Consider the following 12,770-nt stretch of genomic DNA (forward strand, 5'->3'; position numbering starts at 1 on the left):
CTCCATACACCGGAGGCTGCGGAATAGCCGGCAGCTCAGGCTAAACCATTAACATATAGAGAGATTATTTAAATCTTTCCATAGTTTTATAAAAGGCATTCAGTCAGGCATAAAAACAGCATCGCTTGAGGGCTGACTAAGCTCCAATTTGATCGCCGGACTAAACAGTCTGGTGATGGATAACGTCTCATCACAATGGGGAGAAAAAGTGCAAGTTTAATTTCTTGCACGTGTTCAATCTTTATTAATGTCAGGGACACAGGGTTGTTCATCGCATTAGGGCTTCCCTTTGGGTTTCTGTGTGCTCCACATGACAAATTTTTAAAAACCGGTAAGTGCTTAAGATGGCAGTGAGCTTTGGCTCAGGTCTCTGCTAAATGATGCCTCAATGGTGTCACAACAAACGGTACGTCAGCCCCCCAAAAAATAAAAAAGTAAAAAAAACAAAAGGAAATGAAAACAACATGAATTTAACATGAATTGGTAAACACTTGTGTTCGTTTATATGAGAAAAAAATATCCTTTTATCTTAATGGAAGTAACTTCTGGAAGTTCTGCTCGTTTTCAAAGTTTGCTCCTGTTTATGCTACGTGAAATTACGTTCTATCCCTGGCTCTCTGATGCACAAAGGGCTTGTTCGGTGATCCTCAAACAAAACAAACCCTTTAGCGTAGTCGGATTACTTAAACAGCCCCATCTTCGACATCATCCCCACCCCACCCTACCCTACCCTACCCCGAGCCTGCGCCACCCCCTATATGCAATGACGTTTGGTCTCCTGTGCTTACAGATTCCACTTCGGACCTGGACTCCAGGACACGGTTCTCGTCAAAGCAGTATTCTGGTACCGCGCTGCCTGTCCCATTCAGGGGCCTAACAGACTTTAATGTCACGCTGTCTTGTGTCGTTGAAGTGACATGTGGTTTTCATTTGCAAGAGCCCTCCGCTCTCAGCTTATTTATTTATTTTTTCCCCCTCATAATTTTCACTGAGGCTCAGACTGCAAACGGATCCAACTTTCTCTTTATATAAATGCCTGGGTTTATATACTGTTGCCACTTGCAATATGAGGCAAAAAAGCACAAGAGAGCTCCAGCAAGAGTATATGATTATTACTGTGCTGAATTTATATTGATTGCTGTAGCTTAAGAGCCAAGCGCGAGTTATTCCCAGAACACTCATAATGTACAGCAGCGCACTGCAGTGGGCGAGTTCCATGCCGATGTGGGCCGCATCGCAATAGGGCTGGTAAACACGACGATGCCAGTGGGAGCTGGTCTCCCTCCCTTCCCGTCAAGCTGAAATCAATGCTTTGCAGGACCACCCAACCCCTGGTGTGGAAGCGGATCAGAGACGCGGTCGTAGAAATCCTCATATTTACATCCACCACGTTTAATCCTGTGTGATCAATGGATGTGTTAGACGCAAATTGCACTTTGTCTTGTGTCTTATTGCTCTGCTGTCTGTCCTGTATCACGCTGCTGTCTGTCCTGTATCACACTGCTGTCTGTCCTGTATCACACTGCTGTCTGTCCTGTATCACGCTGCTCTCTGTCCAGTATCACGCTGCTCTCTGTCCTGTATCTCGCTGCTGTCTGTCCTGTATCACGCTGCTGTCTGTCCTGTATCACGCTGCTGTCTGTCCTGTATCACGCTGCTGTCTGTCCTGTATCTCGCTGCTGTCTGTCCAGTATCTCACTGCTGTCTGTCCTGTATCGCACTGCTGTCTGTCCTGTATCGCACTGCTGTCTGTCCAGTATCTCACTGCTGTCTGTCCTGTATCGCACTGCTTTCTGTCCTGTATCACACTGTTCTCTGTCCTGTATCGCACTGCTGTCTGTCCTGTATCGCACTGCTCTCTGTCCAGTATCTCACTGCTGTCTGTCCTGTATCGCACTGCTTTCTGTCCTGTATCACACTGTTCTCTGTCCTGTATCGCACTGCTGTCTGTCCTGTATCACACTGCTCTCTGTCCTGTATCACGCTGCTGTCCGTCCTGTATCACACTGCTATCTGTCCTGTATCTCGCAGCTGTCTGTCCTGTATCTCGTTGCTGTCTGTCCTGTATCTCGTTGCTGTCTGTCCTGTATTACACTGTTGTTTGTCCTGTATCTCGCAGCTGTCTGTCCTGTATCTCGTTGCTGTCTGTCCTGTATTACACTGTTGTTTGTCCTGTGTCACACTGCTGTCTGTCCTGTATCTTGCTGCTGTCTGTCCTGCATCGTGTTGCTCTCTGTCCTGTGTTACACTGTTGTTTGTCCTGTGTCACACAGCTTGCCCCATTGTGCCCCTATGCACCCCTCCCCTCCCCTGCAGCTGTGGCATAAGAATTTCACTGTGTTCCTCTGAACACATGACAATAAAAACTTGAAACGCGACACAAAGTTCCCAGATGTTTCAGACAAGACAATAGAACGATGTAGTGTGTCTAAACACCAGTTTTGTTGGATGAGGAACTCAACTTGAAAATACTGCAGAATAACACCACAGGCAGGGAATTTGTACTGTGCCCTCAAAATTCAACAATAAATTTTCTGAGTTAAAAATTGTGTGTGACAGACTATTATTATTTTACAAGAATTTATATTTGTAGTCACACCAAATGTATTATATCTAAAACAGTAAATTAGACAGTAATTCAAGTCTGATGAAATACACTGCAGAGAAAGAGTGCATCTATCCTCCGGGTGACTTATTTTGCTTGAGCACTGTTTTATACTAACCTCATTTTGTTTGATTTTACATTCACCAAACTGGTCCATTTAAACTGATTTATGGATCGAATGTTTACATTAAGAGAAATCAAAGACAAACCAAGGAATAAGAAGTCATTTATTACAAACAGGATTGATTTCTGAAACTTGAGTTACCAACACGTGTTTTTGTTGCGAAATACAGACAGCTTTGCTGTTTCTGGTAGATATTTCTATTGCAACCGCTCTTCATTCAAACTCAAGGCGTCTCACACGGAATATCTTAAGGAAAGCTTTGATGGTCAAGTATTTGTGCTGAATGTGTAATATGAATTCAGATGTGCTTGGATGTATACAAAGATGCATTGTTGGATCCAGTCATAAAACAAAGTACATCAAGTGTAATGTATCAGGTGACTGTAAGATGACAGTTATTGAGCGTGTTTTCAAAAGTCAGTCTCCAGAGAGCTTATGAACAAAAAAACAAACATCTTTAAAGATAGACTTTGTAATCTCACACTTTGAAGCACTGTAACACATGAAGGGATTAGAAAAGGAAAATAAGGGAATTTTTATCACAGTCTTTAAACCACTTGCCTAAGGATGTGATGATGTTTGGAATTTTTGTAATTATTACTGGCTAAATACATATGTTACTGTATGTCGACATAACGGGAACTAATTTAAGGATTTATTTCATGCAGCAACAAGAATCCTTTATAGAGAATATGCTACCCAAAGAGGTATCTATCTAACATAGCTTCCCAAGTCTCTGGACCTCTCTTTAGCAAGACAAGGGTCTATGGTACCTCCTGAACTGGTCAACTTTCCTGTTAAAACACAAACCCATTTCCTAACCTCGTTTCCATGCTCTGGCACCCTATATCATGGTCAGTTACTCTACTAACTAGTGGTTACTGTTATCTTTTTCACTTCCACTAATCCTGTTGTTGTTAAGATTTCTTTATTTATAATATAAAAGCATGTAAGATCTGCATGATTGTTTAGGTTTCCACTGCAATGGGCTGGGGTCCCATCCAGGATGCCCCCCACCTCGAGTCCTGTGATTCCCATGATAGGCACCAGGTTCATCGTCACCCTGTACTGGACAAGTGTTTATGGAATATGGGTGGAGGGATTTTCATCTCAATGCATGGATAAATAATAACAGAGTACACCGATCTGTTGCTGCAAGTATTGCATCCCTGAAGGATGGATGGATGGATGGGTGGATGCTTATATTAATCAATTAATCAATGTTTGTTGGAAAATGCATGTACTGTCATAGCTGATATAAATGACTCTCTTTATTGTACAGCAAAGTCTAAATTATGGTGAAATTGTAATATTTTGTTGTCTCCGGGCTCATCTGTTGGTGTTATGCTAGTGCTTCCTTGATTAGTGGTGAATATTTATATGCATGAGAGTATATATGCGAATTTAGTCTCTTATGAAGTCATAGAGCTTGAACAAATAAATAAAGGGCTTCAAATTGTTTCACGTAGTCTATGAGGTGAGGTAAAGACTGCTAAGCTATTGTTCCAGAGGTCTACATCATCAACTTGTAGCTGCAGCCATTTACCGTCATGCGAGGAACAACCACACGGACCACAAATCCACTTCCATTAGATAAGCAGGTTCTTTTCACGAAAATTAGCAAGCTTGGGGCTGGAAAAAAAGTCAGAGTGGGCGGGAGCAGCGAGATTCTCAACTAGCACTGTCATCTAACAAGGGTATTAGATCCTAATCTCAAAGGAGGGCTGTCAAGTCCCCGTGCAAAACTGTCTGAAATATAGCAGAAAATGTTCCCGAACGCTTTCATGAATATGCAGATGGCAGGCTAATAGCTACTGCTAAAACCCAGCTCAGCTCTGATTAGCTTCACATCCGCTGGGACTCACATACAAAGGATACGAGCTGATAAGTAAATCTCAACATTTTTCTTATGAGTTCCCCTATAAATATTCCCTTTGCAATTCCAAAAAACTGATCCAGTTAGGCTTAAAAAATGGGGGGTAACTGTAGCCACGAATGTGCATCATTATAGATATCGATTTATATTAGTATTTGAGTATATTATATATAATTGGAATTAATTTTTTTGGTAAAGGCAAAAAATCAGCTGTTTTTACAGATTTTTATCTGTAGAGTTAAATAATATGGTTGAATTTAATCCATGCCTGAGCAAAGAATACTGATTTGGTTTAGATTATTGGTAAGTGTGTATCTTTTGGAATTACAACTTCACTTCAGTAAGGTTGTCTGCTAATTTATATGTAAAGCGAGACTAGTCATTCAAAAGTTAATTTCATAGAGTGGGGAAAAAAACATTCAAAACCCCATTTTCTTCGCGAATGGCCAAGATTACATACAACATACATCAGACATACACTGATAGCTAACTAGCTAAAAAGAGCAGTGGCACAAACAGCTGAGAATGATAAATATTATCATTAAGGCTTTGTATCGTGGGAAGAAAGAAGTCCATATATCCTGTAAGAAGCACTCAAACGGGTGATGTCACAGGACTCTCAATGGATGGCTAATTAGTTTCAGTTTGACGCTGGCATTAGAACACGGAAAGAAATCCAAGCTCCTGTCTGGAATTATTAAATAACCAATTAGCGGCGTGAGTTGGGCCAGGCGACAGCAAGCGCTGAGGTCATGTTTTCAGTGGCAGGGTGACAGAGAGTAGAAAGGAGCCATGAATATAGAAATGAACCTGGGAGAGGGTGGGCGGAGTCAAAGGTGAAGCGGGATGAGCCGCAGCACAGCGGCAACGAGTTTATCGATTATGTTATTCAGCCGAATATGATTGGAACGGACGTATGGGAACATTATGCTTAAAAAATTAACATGTTTCCGTTGCTCATGTTACCCAATGTTTCCGTCACTTTCCCACTGTCCTGTTTGTTGGAGAGTCATATTATCTGGCTACTTTATAAGAATAAAGCATTTTGCAAAAATAAAGTACTTTTTGTGCTACGAGCTACAAGTATTGTCCCAGCTGCTGTTTTTCAATGTCACATGAAATACTGTAAAAAAAAATACTTTTGCTACTTATAGTATATATAGGGGCATTGGAAGGGTATGGATAGAATGAAACAGATATGGTATAAAAGCACCTTTCTATTGCTGACTTTAAACAATGTTTTGATCACTGTTCCACTTTTATTTGGAGAATTAGTCATAGCATATGGCTGCTTTGTAAGCATGAAACGTACTAGCAAAATAAAACACTCTTGTACTACAAGCAGCAAGTACTGTTTCAGCTACAGTGGTTCAATGGAATACTTGTTAGAATACATTTGATACTTACATACAGGGGCATAAGGACACTGGCACATTCTGGGCAACTGCCTCAAAGGGCTCATGACATTTCATCAAGGGCACCATGATTTGTAGCTGTGCCCCTGGATTCAAACGATCCATTTTGAAAGTAAAGTTGAGTCGACCCACAAAAAACTGTACTCAAAGGCTATATGTCCCACGTGAGATTAAACAGAATTGATGAAAATTAGGTTGGAGAATTTACACTTCTACATTATTGTAGCGTCATTAAAATATAGAGCATAATACCAGTAAGACATTTGCAATGATTGCCTTTCAAATGACTAATTCTAGGTGTGATTGTAAAACATTCAGTCATTACACAGACCTAGAATGACTATGAATTCAGAGCATGGGACTCATTTTCCGGCTACAAAGAGCGCACAAATGGGTACCAGTCCATCCCATAATGCCCGGCTCCGTATCAGTGGCCCCCTCCTTATCGGCAAGCGAAGCCCATCAGAACAGCTGTATTTTCCCATAAAACTTAAGTCTTACGTACAATGAGGAATGGCTAGATAAGGTGCCGGAGACCATTTCTCCTGACATTCACGACGGCGAACTCATCAGTCATGCTGTCAGAGGCCACGGGCTCGCCCGCCGTTTGGATTTATGAGAAATGATGACGGATCGAAAATTGCCTGAAGCCTTGATTCCCCGCCTGGGTTCAGAGAGCCGTGTACGTCGGCACATTCTACATAGAAATCCTGGTTCTCCTGCCTCTGGCCCCACACAGAAAACCTCATTCCACATGTTCGCTGGATCTGCTCTGCGTTGTTTCTTTTTCGCTCGTTTTCACGTGATCTTTAGCTTGTCGTAAACTGTTGTCTCTGCGCCTCCTGCACCTTGCAGGTGGCTTCAGAAGAGCTTTAACCTCTCGCCCAAAGCGGGTGACCATCACGACTGCAGAGTGGACGCAAGTATCCCACAGGCTTCAGTTTTGCTTTGTTTTTCAACACAAGTATGAAAATAAACAATAGCTAAATCAATGAAATGTGAAAAATATAAATTAAAATAGACAGATTTAGAAGTGCATTACCCTGAAATTGACCTGACATCCAGTACTATTTTTAAAATCTGTGTTTATTTGCCTTATTGTGAATGATGTTGATGGATGTTTAATCTGCCCAATTAACTACGCCGTCGATCTTTAAGCACGTCTTTGGAACAAACGAGTGCATTGCATCTTGGGAAATCCTGCTGGCGTGACAACGCTTGCCCATCTCAATCATGGATCCTGCAGCCTAAGATAAGAAAAACTCACGTCATTGGGTAGCGAAGAAGAGAACTGTTTTATCCGCAAGAATTTTGTTTTCTGTTTTCTAGCCCCGAGCAATTCAATAAACAGATTTTTTAATAATATGGCAGCCTGCAGTTTTAGGTTTGGGGGTGTGTGTGTGTGTGGAGGGGGGGTCTGTAAACATGATCCTAAGTGTTACGTAATTGATACATCGCTCCTCAAAACGCAAATAGCGGCGGGGCGAGAACACATATTCTAATTTGGTTATATTTTCCATTTTTTCCCCCTTGAGCTCATCATCCCCACACGAGTTTTGCCAGCGCACAGCCGTGCAGCAGAAATGTGCTGAGTCTGCAGAATGCTGCCAGGAGATGGAGGCCGTCCTCAGCAGGGCATATGCAGAGAGGTGAGATGTTTTCAATGCATTTAGATAAGGCCTTTAACAAAGCACCCACCCTCCCCAAAACGAAAACGGTGATCTCCCGGCAGGAGACAATCACCAAGATACCAGCTGACAGAGGAAAAACATCATGTTTATAGAAATGACAGCTTCTGTTGCATCCTCTTGCTTTTCTCATCCCCTGTCGTATATATATACCCCCAGGTGGGGGGGGGGCTGACCATTTCGGGGGGTGGAGACGAGCGATGAGTTCATTTGAAAATAATGACCAAACTGCTTAAGATGGCATTTTATCTCCTTTCATTTGACGGCAAGGGTGGCATTTCTAGGTGTCAGCCATGACAGTTTGAGTGGAAATTTCACACAAATAGCAAGACTTTGGTTTTCATCTCCCCTTCATTTGGTTTAATCCCCAAAGGTATATATACACAATATATATGTACAGTATATAAATATACTGCAAGATCCCAATACAGCTTGCAGGACACTGAGGTTATACACAAGATTATTTTAGGGCAAATGACATACATATGTTTTTTTTCATGGTTAGGCTCTTGCAGTATTTTTCCGAAAATAGGATCAAACATTCCTGTTTTTCCGGGCCAGACACTTAGGTTCGATTCCCGAATGTTCCCTCCTATGAGGATTTAGGAGGCTGGTACCACATGATATAAATGAGTGAGAAGCTGCACATTTTCTCAACTCCCTCCCTTGGTCCTGCTCAGATACTTTAGCATGTAAATGTGCACAAGTCTCCTATGGAACTTCATACACTGCCAGCTTGTGTTGGGGGGGGGGGGGCGGCACTTTCTCAGAAGCTTCCGAAATCACAGTGTTATAACAAAAGGTAAGGTTTGTTTGTTTTACAGCCGCTGGCCGTTAAATCAGAAGAGCATCGGAATGGTTGTCATGAAGGCTGTTTTGATGCGCGGTAGACTGTACGTCAATGAGAAAGCATATGTCTGCATCCTCTTAGGCTGTCACTATGGAGCGTTAGAATACCGATATCTGAAGAGCAAGAAGATGGTCTATTCCACGCAGTCGCCGTGGTTGTTTGCCGCTTGTTGACTAATTAATTAAAGAATTCATCTCTGTCGTTTTTAATCCTGGCTGACAAGATGATTCCTGTGGGGTAGGAGCATATATATGAGGTGTCGTGAAAAGACCCTAGCAGCTGAAGGTTTGGCCTGGGGGGGGGGGGGGAGGTTGATACGTGTTGGGGGGCCCAATAAATTATCTCAGACACTTTTCCTGGGGTGATCTGGGGATGTAAAGCTTAATATCTATATCTACATGCATTGAATAGGTAGCTGTACTTTGTCAGAGGCTTTAAAAAATGATATTACTCTGGTAAAATAAAGACTGGCAACATATTAACTAAAAAACTTAACATCTGCAAAATAAAATGATTTAATTTTCTATTATGATGCAGTTGAGTATTTTTATTTTATTATATATAAATGTCTTAAAATATTTAAATATTTTTTACTGTGAAATTCTTCCTTTTCCCATAATTAAAATAAACATCCCTTTAAAATTAGAATACTGTGGGAAGTATGATAATACTCAATATATAATTATGTTTGAGCTCAAAATATTACTGCATAAGAACAGGCAGTGAGCTGCATTTAAATAAATAATTTGATAGAATTTGCATTCAGTGTTGAGTCAGTATTTTAGTCAGGCGTGAATTTTCTCTACAATATTTTGTGTTGCTAATCCCCAGCAATACGGTTCTCATGACATCATGTGCGTGGAAAGAAGATCATTATGGAAAGTTTGCAGACTGTCAGACACTGAAGCTTAAAGATCAGCACGGCCCAGTCACATCCTTTGCCACTGTACTCACTGTAAATCCTGCTTTTACGTTTTTGTAACATTTGTATCGCTGTTTTTTGTGAGCGTGTTTCTTGACTCCCTGATCCGACCACTAAGTGTGAGAAATCTCAGAAACTTCATGTGTTAATTATTTAGAGGGTGAAAACTGAAAAAAATGCTAGCAAATTTCCCCGTCCTCGCGCTGTGTTGGAGGAAATCAACTGCGGCAGACGAAACAGCTGCTGGCAGCATTCCCATTTGAATGCAATGTTAACAAAACCTATTCTTGCATCACATATGCAATTGTGACATCACAGATTTACATTGTTATGCGAATACATGGGATTCTGTGTCACCACTGCCTTGTACAGACAATGATAATGAGGAAATTGACATAATCTCTGCCTACTAGGCGGGTGACAGGGTTTAGATTACAGCAGAAGAAAACACCCCTTGAACTATCAGAGGCAGAAGGTGCGAGTGGAAAACTCACAGTCATTACAGAATCCCAGGAGGTGATTCTTCTCCAGCTCCCAGCCACATTGAAAACGACATAATCTGCCTGCATACGTTTTTGTTTTTAGTACATTTACTCAAGGCAGTATAATCAGCATGTGAGCCCCAGTGACATTTTTCAGAGCCTTCTCTTATCACACCGCTTCAGCTGAGCTTTTCAAGGGCATTATGGGAATCGACCCGCGAACAGCACCAGGGGAAAACAGACACAGCTTGTTATTCTGGATGAAGCCCTTCCTCTCTCCTGCTAACTCACTACCACAATTTCAGACCACCCTCAAACGATATGGGCGGAAAAATTACAGCTCTCTTAAAGAAATTATTTTTTTATAAGGTCACATGGCCTCTGTCTGCACAAGGGTTTATGGGCCGTCACCATCTGCATGTGTTGACATCTAATGTCACATTCCGTATTCATGTGTTTACTGCTGCGTTTGAGCGATTTACACTGGATCACCTCAGATTCTTAACACAACAGGACACAGGTAATATGACTCGAGTCACTCATCAATGGTCCCAAAATCGTTTGGGCAACCTTAAGTAGCACCTTCAAGCCATAAATTTGTAACGCCAAACATTACTTAGCAAAGAATCCTTGAACTTAACCTCAGTAATTAAACTGCCAAGATAGAGGAGCAGTCATTATTTCTTGGTAATCTATAGTTTCACAGTCCCAGAAGGATTCCTGAAGAGAGATCGGGTATTGCTGTGTCTAGCTGATTTCACTCTTAATTTAACGTTCAGGATACCTACAGGTTCAACGTTAAAATGATTAGCCGACTCTTGATAGCTGAATACAAGTTAAAGGCGCCACAAAAGCGACTCACGGTAAATTCTGAATAATGCAGCGGTTCTGGGCTCCATCCAGCTGTGTTTTCTGTTTAGCTTCCCCTGTGCTGACAGTCAGCTAATTAGCCAGCAGTCGCTGGCATCAATAAATTGAATCCATCAATGCTGCATCAGTGTAATCAATCTTCCCCTTTTGGGGCCCTCATTAACGGTATAATCCTGTGAACAAATGACTTTCTCACCATCGTCCCGTGATGAAATGGTGACCCGTCTTATCGTTCTGTGTTGGGGATGCTCTGGTTTTTTAAAAAAGCACTGTCATTTATTATTTTTATTATTATTATTATTTCACAGAGCCATTTTACCATGTTTGTTACAAATTGCAGGCCAATTTGCGATCCTATTGCATCTAATTGTAATCTTTTAAGCATACTAAGTAGGATGATGTTGAATGGACTGTTGTAATTCATTTGTAATTCTCTTAATTTACTTCCTAATTTCTCCCATCCCTAATGCTTACAGCATGCTTAAAATCTAGAGCAATTTATCTATAGGCAAGAATACAAGGACTATAATGAATATAAAGTATGATTTTACTATCTAATGTTTTTATTCTTTTTCATATTGCCCAAACTACTATTTATTTTTGCGTATAACTCTGCTGAGGGGGCAGATTTATGACCTTCACGTTGGACTCGACTCGCATGCAATCCAGGGGTTAAACTGATTCCCTGCAGCCCTGGCTGTAACGAGGGAGGTCAGCACTGGGAATCAGCTTGGCTGGCCCCCGAGATTGATGCAGGCCCGTCCATTTCATTGAACTGAAATATCTGCGAGTTCGCATTTGCTAATGGGGTCATGATGCACCTTAAAAATGGCACAGAAGTCACTGTACGCTTAGAGTATCTGCTAGCGCAATGAAAGCTGACCACCGCAAAAATAAAGTGTATTTGTCTGTGGAGTCGCAGGGGGTGCAAGCACATATGTGAAAGGCCACACGTGCAACACTGAATTAGGCCCTGCTACAAATTAGTTTTGTGCATCATATTTTTTTTACAGAAATTTAAAATGCAAGGGTACTTTCATTACCCTAAAAAATAGCTACGTAAAATATAATTTCCACTTTCTGCTCCCTAACTCCCTATGGCTTTGAAAACCAGTTGTAAAAGTTCCATTTGGTTTTTAATCCAATATTAATTTATTTGCCGGTAGACAGTTTTATCCGTGTAGTATAACTTGTTACTAATGTAAGATTGGGGGGTGTGTATGGGGGGGTCAGGTGCCAAGCACAGTCAGTCACCTACTTCACTTGTGCCTTGTGGCCATAATATAAGCCTGAGCTGTATTGAGTCTGTGACTTAAGCTTGCTTTTTAAAACCTGAGACTAAACTTCATTGTTCAGAGTAAATATGGGTAATAAATTAAGCCTGAAGGGAAAGTAAAGTTTTCCGGGGGGGGGGGGAGGTCACTTTCTTGGTACTAAATCATGAGCGGGCAAGTTTCCATCTATATTAACGGATTGGATTTAATTGCAGGCTCGTGTCGTGTAAATAATGGAAACAGCTGTATGACCTCATCTCCTTGCCAAACGACAAGCGTGTCTTACATTGCTGTGCAGTATTTACTGGCTGAAACATTCAGCGTTCCCGAGGACTGAGTTTGCGGCCAGGGTTGACCACAGCCTTCGCGATCATGACAGCACATAATCACACGCCCCCGCAGCTCCAACGCGCCCCACTGGCCTGACAGTAAGTGTATATATCATTATGCTATTAGTTGATTCCACCGGTTTTAATCATCGCAGTAATTCGTCTCGGGAGACGACAGGCTTCTCTCACGCGCAATTATGCTGCATGCCGCACTTGCTGATTAGACAAAAAGCCCAATAATAATTCATCGGAAAATTGCAAAAAATAATCCATCAAGCCTGCTACTTTGATATCCACTCTGGACTTTCTCTTTTTAATAATTAATCCCTACAATT

Source organism: Paramormyrops kingsleyae, chromosome 14, assembly GCF_048594095.1.
Source record: "Paramormyrops kingsleyae isolate MSU_618 chromosome 14, PKINGS_0.4, whole genome shotgun sequence".
In the NCBI taxonomy this organism is placed as follows: Eukaryota; Metazoa; Chordata; class Actinopteri; order Osteoglossiformes; family Mormyridae; genus Paramormyrops; species Paramormyrops kingsleyae.